This window comes from Cnephaeus nilssonii (assembly GCF_951640355.1).
Source record: "Cnephaeus nilssonii genome assembly, chromosome: 6".
Lineage (NCBI taxonomy): Eukaryota > Metazoa > Chordata > Mammalia > Chiroptera > Vespertilionidae > Cnephaeus > Cnephaeus nilssonii.
The window spans coordinates 34,379,757-34,392,759 of NC_137077.1; the positions used below are offsets into that span (position 1 = coordinate 34,379,757).

The following is a 13,003-nucleotide window of genomic DNA, read 5'->3' on the forward strand; positions in this document are numbered from 1 at the left end:
CCAGCACTGGGCCAGGGGACCTGAGGCTGCGCCCCCCTGCCTGGCGGGGCTTGACAGGGCACCTCAGGCCATGCTCTTCACCCAGTGGGGCTTGACGGGGGACTTCAAGGTGCACCCCCAGTGCTGGGTCAGGGGAACTCAGGCCGCGCCCCCCGCCTGGCGGGGCTTGATGGGGGACCTCAGGCCATGCCCCCCACCTAGTGGGGCTTGACAGGGGATCTCAGGCTGTGTCCCCCACCTGGCAGGGCTTGACGGGGGACCTTAAGGCATGTGCCCTGCCCCAGCCCAGGGGACCTTAAGGCATGCGCCCCGCCCCAGCCCACCTCAGGCCACGCCCCCCCATCTGGCGCCTGGCCAAGGGACCTGACGCTACGTCCCCTGCCCGGTGGGGCTTGACAAGGGTGGGACTGGCTGGGTCTGGATCTAGCCCAATTGGGGGCCGGGGCGGCCAGATCTGGGTCTCACGCGATTTTGAGGCGCATGTGGGTGGGCTGGGTCTTGACTCTGGGTCCCAGGGTGCGCACCAGACTCTTGACAGGAGGAAGGTTTTCATATACATTTTACTAATTTTCTTTTGACACTTCTATTACAGAGAAAGGGCAAATAGCAATATGAAATTATTTCCTCTAATTAATCCCCTTTTAATGTGCACGAATTTCGTGCACCGGGCCACTAGTATTTTATAGAATTGTGAAAATCGAAGCATGTCATGCATGCTAAACATTTAGCACTGTACCAGACACAGAAGAGGTGTTTGATAAGAGTTACCTGTGATATTATTATTATTATTATTATTATTATTATTATTATTTAGTATATTTTTAAAATCCTCACCTGAGGATATTTTTCCATTGATTTTTAGAGTGAGTGGAAGAGAGAGGGAAAGACAGAGAGAAACATCGATGTGAGAGAAAACACATGGATTGGTTGCCTCCTACACGTGCCCCAACCAGGGCCCGGGCCAGGGAGAAGCCTACAACCAAGGTACATGCCCTTGACCGGAAACCTGGGACCCTCTGGTCCACAGTCCGACGCTCTATCCACTGAGTAAACCGGCTAGGGCTGGTTTTATTAATAGACCTTTAAAAGCACTGTGAAGGGTTTTTGTTTTTTAAACTCTCAATAGTTCAAGTCATGAAGACTTCAGAAAAGCAACTTTATTTTCAAATGTTTCATAGTTTTCTTGGAAGAAAGCAGTTCTTCTCTTTGCAGAATGGACTGACTATATGTAAGAACGTTTGATTTTTTTCAGTGAAGAGAATTAAAGATTATCAGTACTGATCCCATCTACCTTTTTCTTATTTTCTGTCAGCATTTGAGCATGTTAATTGCTACAGTGAAATTCTTCATTTTTATGGAGAATATGAGAAAAAGAAGTGCATTTTAATTTCAGTGAAAGAGATTTAGGTTAGATGTAAGAACTTTCTGATTGTAAGGCTGCCAAGCAGATAGGAGAGACTCCTTTGTGGCCTCCTGAGGTTATTTCCGGGCTCCCGAGAACCCATCTAGATGCACATTAAACCTGGACGTCAGCCCTAATGGAGCATCTTTGCCTGAATTCTGGCTGCCACTCGGTGTTGGTTAATCCTCCCGCACATACAGTAAAGCATTCTGGTACTTTTGGTCTATTTACAAATAACAGGACAGCATAGGATAGAAAATACATATTTTAACTAATCTGTGAAATAATTGCTAAATTTCTAACAGATTATAAAACTCTTCCAGCAGTTATAGAGCTGTTTTGGGCAAGAGGACAGGTTTAAGTGGGAAGAAAGTTAACGCAGCCTTGTTTCTGATAGAAGGATGGGTGAGTTGTGTCTTCACCACCAGAAGTTATACAACAATTTAAGATTTATCAAGAATAAGTAAGGTGATCATATAAAAAAAGACCAGTAATTTTCTTGACTTGCCTTTAGGAAGGCACAGATTTATTTTTGGCTTTAGCTTTGTTAAAGTAATTGAGTCTGGTCCATAAAGGGTAGGCATGATGTTAGAACAATAGAACAATAGTCCTGTACACATGGTTCAGATCCCAGCTCTGCCACTTTCTAGCTGGCCTCTGGCAAATCAATTAACTTTTCTGAGCCTCAGTTTCTCATTTGTAAAATGGGGAAATAGTATCTTCTCATATGGTTGTTATGATGATTGAGATAATGCACACAGCACTGTCTGGCACAGAGAAAGTGCTTAATAAATGGTAGCCATGATGATGACAGAGATGATCATGACAAGAACATGGACATTGATTAGTTGCTTTAAAAAAGGAAATTATAGCCTGGCTGGTGTGACTCAGTGGTTGAATGTCAACCCAGGAACCAAGAATTCACCAGTTCGATTCCCCATTAGGGCACATGCCCATGTTGTGGGCTCGATCCCCAGTAGGGGGTGTGCTGGAGGCAGCGGATCAATGATGTTTCTTTCTCATTGGTATTTCTAGCTCTCTATCCCTCTTGTTTATTCTCTAAAAAGCACTAAAACACATATTTATGCTAGTCCAAATAGATAGGGTCCAAACTATACTAGTAGGCTCTTAATGCCACATCTGAATAACAGAAAATTTTAGTTTGGAAACCTATGTTTTTACTTATATTATTAATCTTTGAGTTGTGTGACAATTTTTATTTTATCCAGCTGATTTATGGGAAAGTACCCTTCTTCTAATATAATAACTATAGTTCCTGCAAGAACTAAACGATAATCTGACTTTTTTCTTAAGTTGAATGAATTGAAATTATTTAAATATTGGCATATGGTATGATTTCAGCTATTTAAAATACCTCAGAATGGGCTGTGATATTGTTTAAATATAGTCTGAATGGTTTAAAGAATTTCTTCAATATAAAAGTAGGCAAGAGACTTAAATCAGGCAGCTTATAAAAGAAGAAATAATACTTTAAAATATATTTAACTCATTTTAGTCAAAGAAATGCATAAGCAAAACTAAGGCATCATAGGTCCTTTTTAATCAGGCTTTTGAAGATGAAAAAGATGGACAGTGCCTTGTGTTGGCTCTTAATGACTTGATGGTCAATTGTGACTGTCTTTCTGGAAAGCAGTCTGGCAGCGTGTATCAGAATTTTAAATGTGAATATTCTCTGACTCAGCAATTGCATGTCTGGAAGTATATAATAAGGAAATAAGAGAAAGAGTGTACAATACATGATCTAATTACCTTCACTGTAGAATTGCTAAAAATACCCCCGCAGTGGAACCCATCTTAATATCTATTAGTGGACATTGGTTTAAAATGGCAGCACTGTAGAAGATGGAGTGTGCCATGTTTGCTTAGTTTCAGAGGGACCTAAGTTCAGATCCTGGCTCTACCACATTTAGCTGTATGATTTTAGGCAAGTTACTTAATCCAGTTGAATTTCACTTACCTCCTCTCTAAATGGGAATAATAATGGCACATGAGTTTTAGGATTGGTATAAGGATTAAGTAAGATGATACACATAAAGCACTGTGTCTAGCCAAAAACAGTTCATGTTAGGAAATATTATTACTATGTGCTTCTTAAAAAGGATAAAAAGGATCTGTTTGTATTAACATTAAAGGATGTCTGCAAGATAGTAAGGGAAAAGCAAGATTCAGAACACTTTATATGAGCCCATTTATATTAAAATCGTATGTGTGCCCTTTTGGCTGGAACCGCCATCTTCCAGTAATTCACCAAAATGACTAACACAAAGGAAAAGAGGAGAGGCAGCCGCTATATGTTCTCTAGGTCTTTTAGAAAACATGGAGTTGTTCCTTTGGCCACATACATGAGAATCTACAAGAAAGGTGATATTGTGGACATCAAGGGAATGGGCACTCTTCAAAAAGGAAGGCCCCACAAATGTTACCATGGCAAAACTGGGAGTCTACAATGTCACCCAGCATGCAGTGGGCATTATTGTGAACAAGCAAGTTAAGGGCAAGATTCTTGCCAAGAGAATGAATGTATGTATTGAGCATATTAAGCACTCTAAGAGCCGAGATAGCTTCCTGAAACGTGTCAAGGAAAATGATCAGAAAAAGAAGGAAGCCAAAGAGAAAGGTACCTGGGTTCAACTGAAGCATCAGCCTGTTCCACCCAGAGCAGCACACTTTGTGAGAACCAATGGAAAGGAGCCTGAGCTGCTGGGGCCCATTCCCTATGAATCCATGGCATGATAAGTGGGGAAAAATAAAAAAGACTTTTGTGCTGATAAAAATGTATCTCTTAATTAGATAGAAGTGTGGCATCCCTTCCCCCCAAAGAATAATTAAAGAAAACTTTGTATCACCCTTAAAACAACAACAACAACAAAAAACGTGTGTGTGTGTGTGTGTGTGTGTTTATATATGCACTAAAGTTTTGGAATGACATAGCAACAGTTAACATTTAATGAGCACTCTACTAAGTCTCAGGCACTGTTTTAAGTGCTTTAATACATATAAATTAATCAGTTTCTTAAAATTAGTTAATATATTTTAAGTGCTTGGAACAATACCTATACTTTATAAAGAGACTTAATAAAACCCTAGTTATTAATTTTCACATGCTGTCATTATCTTTACTTTATAGATAAGGACACTGACACACTACAGTTTGTAAGCGGCAGAGCAAGAATTTAAACCCAGGCAGTCTAACTCCAGTCTATCGCCTAGCAGTTAAAACTGAATATTATGGCCCTGACTGGTTTGGCTCAGTGGATAGAGCGCCAGCCTGTGGACTCAAGGGTCCCAGGTTAGATTCTGGTCAAGGGCATGTACCTTGGTTGCGGGCACATCCCCAGTGGGGAGTGTGCAGGAAGCAGCTGGTCGATGTTTCTTTCTCATCGATGTTTCTAGCTCTCTGTTCCTCTCCCTTTCTTTCTGTAAAAAATCAATAAAATAAAATAAAATAAAACACTGACTATTATTGGAGGCAGGATTGCAAGGTCATTTTTATTTTGCATTTTAATCTACTTCTGGATATTTTCACATTTATACATGAAACACTTTACTTTCATAAATACAAAAAAAAAGATATTTCCATTTTGGAAAGAAAAAAGTGTATTTTTTTTTTATTTTAGAAAATTTATTTTATCTGCTATAAAATACCGATAGCAAATTCCAGACATTTGAATATACACTTAGGTTTGACCTCATGCTTGGTTGTCATGAACAAGGAGTGCCCGTGACCCCTTGCAATGTATAAGATTTTGAGAACCTCACTTTGGGGCACATTTTATAAGGAACTAATTATAGACAGAGGTAGGAGCCCAAGCTAAATCTACATCACTTAATGGTGTCTAGCTTCTGTAATTAAAATCCTAATAGCTTTCAAGAAGCTTTTAGTCATAGTATTTTGGTTTCTACTAAGTATAGAGTAAAATGTCATTCTTCAGCCTTCTGAGAAAAGCAGGTAGAAGCCAGTTATCTGATCCATAGATCTACAATCATAAGAGGAAGCAATGATTTAGTGTCAGACATGGATGTCGGTGTTAGAACTAATAGATACCATATCATCCAGAACTCAGCCGTGGCTGTCAGTGTTCTGTTAGCCAGTTTCTCTGCAGGGTCCCTACTGTGTCCTACAGCTGCCACTGCACTGTGCTCTCTCCAGCTAGATTGGGAGCTCCTCAAGAGGGTTGAGTGGTCTAGTCCAAGCATTTCCACCGATAATCCCTGGTCAGGGCACGTACAAGAATCAACCGATGAATGCATAAAAAAATAAATGGAACAGCAAATCGATCTCTCTCTCTCTCTCTCTCTCTCTCTCTCTCTCTCTCTCTCTCTCTCTCTCTCCCTCCCTCCCTCCCTCCCTCCCTCCCTCCCTCCCTCCCTCTCTCTCTCCCTCCCTCCCTCCTTTACCCTCTCTGTAAAAGTCAAGAAGAAAAAAAAAAAAGCTGGACATAATTAAACTCATAAGCTGATTTATGGAAGGGCTTGCCAGTATACTTACTTGAATTACAGGATATCCTTGATAACAACCAACTATACAATGTACTTTTTGTTCCATTTTAGGTATTTTTTCTCTCCTATACTTTTTTACAAATAAAACCAGAATTGTGTTCTAGAGATCGTAAGACAATAAAATGGTATGGCCCTGTTTGATCTGATCTTAGATAACAAGCTGTTCAGGTATGTATTACAAAGATCACTAGCACTAAGAAATGTTTTTTCTGCCTTTTTGTACTATGGTGTTTTAATGAGGTGGATGCCTCCTGGACTTTCTCACAGTTACAGTAGTCCAGTAGTGCGTGTGTTTAACACAATGTCTGAGTTTGATGAGTCACATGGTCTGTCTGCTTTTAGCTGGGAACAGAGTTCTTTGGTCACTTGTGATGGTCAAAAAGTCTCTTGAGAGAGTTGACTCAAAATAACTAAAAGTAACTCATAGCTACTTATATCTTAAAATTATAAACTTGATGAAACCATGTTTTAATTTTAGTCTAATCTAATTTTTGCCCTCAAAAAGGACTGCTGCTTCAGCAAGTGGTTTTTATTTGAAGAGGAACCATAAACAAAATAACACAGTAATTTTCAAATTAAAGTTAAGAAATATAAAAGAAATTTGTAAAGTGGCGGGCTCCACATAGGTCTCTCCTGAGGCTATGATGAAGAAGCTTTGAATATTTTGAATGAATGGGAAATTAAAATAGGAGTTTATATTTTCAATTAAAGTCATGTTTTAGAAATTTGCATTTTACGTTCTCCTTTAAACTCATCTATTTTCAAGTTTAATTTTGTGTGAATGTCGGTCTGTTTCTTTCTCTCTCTCTCATTTCTATCAGAAGCTCACTTTTAAGATGAGCACATTTGTTATAGTTGGACTGCTGAGTGATTTATGTGTTCAGGCTGCTTCCCAAAGCTTGCTCCTCCCCTTTCCTTAACCAGCATGTCACACCACCTCTCACCACTCATCGTTTTCTTGCCCTGTCCATTTATTGGTTGTTCCCGGTCACACCAGGTCTTCACCTTTTAGCACAAAATAGCATTTTTGGCTATATTGGTGTTTTGAATCAGGCACTATCTCCTTTAGAACAGACTAAGTAGGAGTAAAGGAAAGGGGGGATATTCTTTAAAGCTAGAGCATTTATTTAGTCTCTTCTTATGATTTTGGAGTAGTTTTCTTACCTTGAATAAGACTTGAAGTTAACTTAGGTAAGTAAGATTTATGCTGCCTGCTTTTTTATTTTGATAAGGGCCTTTGAGTTACCAGTAGAAAAGCTAATTAGAGAAGAGAGTGACAGTTTGTGAATACCAAAAAACTCTCCCTGAAAAGAGGTGTAAGAGATGACTGAAAAAAAGTAATTCCCATTTGTCTCATGGTTTGTCTTTAGTTTTAATCCATGGCTTCAAACTCTTTTTGCTGTTCTTTATAACCCTCCACAAAACCAGAATAAGAATTTGGCTCATAGGAAAAAGATCCAAGTTCAGTGGTACCTAGAAAAACAAACAAACACCTGTCACCCTGGCTGGGTGGCTCAGTTAGTTGAGCATTGTCCCGTGCACCAAATGGTCCCACAATTCCTGGTTAGGACACATACTTGGCTTGTGGATTCTATCCCTGGTTGGGGTGCATATGGAAGGCAGCCGATGTTCCCCTCTCCCTCCTTTTTCCTCCCTCCCTCCCTTCCTCCTTCCTTCCCTCTCTTTCTCCTTCCCTCTCCCTCTCCCTGTCCCTCTTCCTCACCCTTCCTGTTTCTCTGAAGTCAATAAAAACAAATCCTAGAGTAAGAATTTAAAAAACAACAACACTGCTGAAAAGTACAAATTGATTCTCTTTTACTGTTCCTATGTCTACTCACACACAACTACTCTTAAATACTTTTTTCTTATTATAAAAATGATTGTTTCCCTCATGGGAAAATAAAAAAAAATGATAAAGGACAAAATTGAAATAGTCTATAATTTACCCCCTTTTTTCATATAGTAGAGTGCATATTTCACATAAAGATAGAACTTTGTATCTTGTTTATATAGCATTATTTCTCAGGCTGTTAAAGTTTTTTGAGGGAAATTTTTTTCACTATTATTTCTATGTCATTTAAAAATATATATATATTTTATTGATTTTTTTACAGAGAGGAAGGGAGAGGGATAGAGAATTAGAAACATCGATGAGAGAGAAACATTGATCAGTTGCCTCCTGCACACCTCCCACCAGGGATGTGCCCGCAACCAAGGTACATGCCCTTGACCGGAATCGAACCTGGGACCTTTCAGTCTGCAGGCCGACGCTCTATTCACTGAGCCAAACCGGTCCTGGCTCTATATCATTTCTTGCTGTCATCATCATTTCATCCATCATTTTACCTAATTTTAAACATTTGTTCTGCTTGTTATTTTAAACAATGCATTGATTTAAAAAACTATAAATCTTTGCTGCAATTTTGATTACAGTACATGTTAGGATAGATTCCTAAAGGTGGAATTATTATGTCAAAAGATAAAAAATCTTTAAGTTTCTTGATAGAAATTGCCATAATCCCTACTAGAAAGAATTACATCTCTGCCAGTTAACATAAGCACAGGGAGTGATATTATCAAGATGGTGACATAGGTCATTCCCAACTTAATCCCCCTCACCGAAGATGAACTAGCAACTATCTGTGCAAGACACCACGATCCAGGGCTGAGGCTGACACCTCCCACCCCAGACCTCCTACAGCCTTGCTTGAATACTGATAAGCAGCCTTTTTAAGTACAGTCCCTATCCCCCCATAACCAGGAGCTTGACATGACTCTGAGCAGCCTTGGAGTCTAGTCCATGTTACCAGCCAGCTATGGAGCCTACCCTGTAGCCCTTCTGTGCAGCAGAACCCAACCTATGGCCTTGCCCAGTTGTTGAACACAGCCTGCGGCCTCATTCAGGCAGAGAGCCAGCCAGTGACCCCACCCATTTGCAGAATATATCATGTAACATCACCTGATGTGGGCGCTTGGACAGCAACCCTAGCCCATCCATGGAGCACAGTCTCTAGACCATTAAATGCAGGATACAACTGGAGGCCTTTCCCAACCAAGGAACCTGGCTAGTCTAATAGTGGAGCATAGCCAATGGCCTGCCTGAACACAAAGCCCAGCCTGAGGCCCTGCCCAACTTCAGAACACAGCCTGTGACCCTGTTTGATTGCATAACAGCCAGAGGCCCCATCTGACCTCAAAGCCCTGCCTGCAACCCTTTCTCAGCATGGAGCCCAGCTAGCAGCACCACCTGGTCAGGGAGCACTGCCAGGGATCCCACCCAACCAGGTATGATACAGAGATCAGGCCACAGCCATGTCCAATCATGGAGTCCAAACGGTGGCATCATCCTACCCAGGAACACTGCCAGCTTCCCTACCCAATCAGGGAACCTTCCCAGTGGCCTTGTTTGAATGTGGAGCTCAGCCAGCAAGTTCATCTAACTGCACAGCCCAGTCACAACAATCCTCCTGACTTTAGAACATGGGCAGTGGCCTCACCCAAGTAGAGACCCCGATAGAAAGTCCTGCTTGCCCACAGGCACTACCTGTACCCCAAGCGGAGCTGTCTGGTGAAGGTCTTTCTCTGCCAACAAAAACCTGTAAGGTTTGGAGGAGGAGACCACTTACCTAAATGTGTAGATACCAACACAGGGAATCAAAAAACACAAAAAATCAGGTAAACATGATACCATTAAAGGAAACTAGTAAAACTCCAGTAACTGACCCCAAAGAAAGGGAGATCTATAAGCTATCTGACAAAGAATTCAGAATAATCCTCTTAAACAAGTCCAGCGAACTTCAAGAAGATAGAGAACTAAATAAAAGAAGGAAAGCAATGTGTAAACAAAATGAAAACTTCAACAAAGTGATAGAAACTATAAAAAAATCAAACAGAAATCTTACACCTGAAGAATACCATGAAACTGAATTCAGTTAAGAGCTTCAACAGCAGACTTGACCAAGCAGAAAAAATAATCAGTGAACTAGAAGATATGTCATTTTAAATTATCCAGTCATAGAAGCAAAAAGAAAAGGAATGAAAAAAAAAGTAGAGAAAGCCTATGGACTTATGAGATAGGATTAAGAAATATAAGTATGCATTATGGGAATCCCCGAGAAGAGAAAGAGAAAGCAATATTTAAAGCAATAATGTATGGGTGGTAAATATACAATGCAATATACAGATCATGTATCATAGAAATGTACACTTGAAACCTATAGATCTTATTAACCAATGTCACCCCAATAAATTCAACTAAATAAATAAAATAAAGCAATAATGACTGAAAACTCCCCAAACTTGGGGAGAGAAATGGATATCCAGATTCAAGAGTCCCAACAGACTTCAAATTGGTTGAAGCTAAAAAGGGTAATATTTATGTATGGAATCTTAAAAACAAACAAATAAACTTTAAAGTTCAGAAGAATTTTTAGTAATTATTTGGATCAACATACCCAAGTCGTCTGCCGTTAATAGCATTACTATGGCCAAATAAGCTTTTGGAAACTCAACCATTAAAGTATATTTTGTCTGAAGGAAAAATATATCTCTTTCTAAAACAATACTGAAAATAAACGTGATAATGTTAACTTCTGCACCATTGCACCATCACCACCAGGGTTATGACTCACACAAAAAGAAAAGAAAAAGTATCTATGAATTCACTCTTCTGGACTAGTGAATAGGGCACACACCAAATGTAGAGAGTCACATTAACTAATTGAAAACAAAACAAAAGCTTTTGATACTAAATGCAGTCACTAGATTATAAATTGGATGTCTGTTGCCTCATAAGAATTGCAGCATCTTGTGAGAAAAGTGATTAGTTCTTCTCCAGAACACTTTTTTTCTACCCTATTTATACCCCCAAGTCAATATTAACTTCTAATACAACTTATACAAATACCTCTTTTTTTTACTTCAGGTCTTTCAGTTTAAGAAACTGCTATGCACTTTTTGATACATTTCTCTCCTCCCTCCGTTAAAAGCAATCTAATTTGTCAAATCAAGTAGGTATAAGACTAGGAGAATTAGGGAATATGCACTAGAGACAACATTTATAAACTAATTTAGGATAGCAGCCCGAGGCAGGAGGGGTGATCCAGGAAGACTGGGCAGGGAAGGGAAGAAAATTAATCATTTTTGCCATTTAATATGAGTCAAGAGATGTTTTAAAATACTTTCTCACATAATTTATTGATTTATCAAACACCTCACATTTCTCTGTGCCAGGCACTAAGTCCTTTACAAGTATTAACTTTCCTAATTCTTAAAAGTCTTGTATTAGCATAATCAGCATGTGCACAGTTGACCATTGTTATCTTTATTGTCGTCTACAGAAAAGTGAAGCATAAAACTTTTAAGTAATTTGCTTAAAGTCACACAGCTAGTGAGTGTCTGGGCCAAAATTCAGATCCAGGCAATCTGGCCCTGCATCATTGTGCTCTGCCACCATCGAAGCATCACATCAAGGCTGTACAGTTGGCATGCATTATCTCCATTTTATTTTATTATTTTTTAAGAAATTGTTGTTGTTAAAATATACTTTTATTAATTTCAGAGGGGAAAGGAGAGGGAGAGAGAGATAGAAACATCAGTGATGAGAGAGAATCATTGATCAACTGCCTCCTGCATGCCCCCCCCCCACCGGGGGTCGAGCCCACAACCTGGGCATGTGCCCTTGACTGGAATCGAACCCGGGACCCTTCAGTCTGCAGGTCAACGCTCTATCCACTGAGCCAAACCAGCTAGGGCCATTATTTCCATTTTAGAGATGAGAATCCTGAGTCTAGTTAAATAACTCAGACAAGATCAGCCTTAAACTTACTCTTCCCCACCAATTTAGCTGTTCTGATACTACCTATCCTTACCAAGAAATGATAGGACCATTTACCCAGTCGTTCAAATCTGAAACCCAGAGATAATTTTAGATTTCCCTCTTTCCAGCTGAGACCTTCTTTTAGTCTCTTCTGCTACTATCTTAAAAGGATCATAGTCTCAGTGTTTACAGGAAGCAGATAATAAAGCTTACAGGTAACAATATGAGTGAAGGCAGGTGGGCATGAGGGGGTAGAAAGTTGGTGGACTGTGGCTGGATGTGGTATTGCTAGGAGGCTGATGCTTCTCTGTTCCAGCTATTTCCAGTCAAGAATGTGGGCTCATATTTGATAGATGTGATTGTTTAAGAGGAACCAGAAATCTGAATTTTTATATGAAATCTTTCCATTTTTAAATCATAATGCAAGCCAAACAAAATATGGCTTCAGGCTGTCAGTTTGTAACCCATGACTATTTATTACTGAGTCCCCCTAAGAACCGATAGCAGGGTCGCCTAAGACCATCGGAAAACACAGATATTCACATTATGATTCATAACAGTAGCAAAATTACAGTTATGAAGTAGCAACGAAAATAATTTTATGGTTGGGGGTCACCACAACATGAGGAACTGTATTAAAGCATCGAGACATTAGAAAGGTTGAGAACTACTGCCTAACCTCATTTACATTCCTCTCTAGCCTAATCTACTCCCTAATTGGCACCCACCTTATAATAGCGGGATCTATATAAGTGGTAATCAGATAGGATTTTAGGATTGGTTAGGAGGATTAAATGCATTAAAACATGTAAAAGAGATCTTGGTACTTGGATAAGCACTCAATAAATGTTTTTATGAAAAGCCTTATCTGACTCCCATTTATGCTCAAGATAATTTTTTAACATGGCAAAAAAAAGGGGGGGGGTATTTTATCATGATTCCCGTCTCACCTTCATCTTCTGCTGTTTCACTAAATGTACTTAAGCCATTCTCTACACTCAAGTGTGCCAGTCTACTTCATGCCCTTACACCTCTCCTCCTCTGGAGAGCTGATTCCTCCTTTCTTTGTGTTCCCATAAGATTATGAACCTCCTTAAGAGAAGAGACTATATATATATAAGTCTTCCTATTCTCAGTACTTTGTGCAGTGCTAGCACAAGTGTATATGTACAATAAATGTTGGATGGGAGTCATGCAACTAGTAAAAGGACTGGGACTGGAACGCTCACTTGGCTGTGAATTTCTTCCTCTTTGCTTTTTAA

The 13,003-nt window shown here is 39.7% G+C and overlaps 1 protein-coding gene and 1 pseudogene across 3 annotated transcripts in view; both read left to right on the forward strand.

Annotated features, from left to right (window-relative positions):
* STK38L (serine/threonine kinase 38 like) overlaps positions 1–13,003 on the forward strand; it is a 70,824-nt gene that overhangs the window by 30,242 nt on the left and 27,579 nt on the right. The window lies entirely within an intron of this gene.
* Positions 2,901–4,601, forward strand: LOC307101581 (large ribosomal subunit protein eL21-like; annotated as a pseudogene). Its single transcript has one exon. The product of its transcript is annotated as a large ribosomal subunit protein eL21-like (transcript).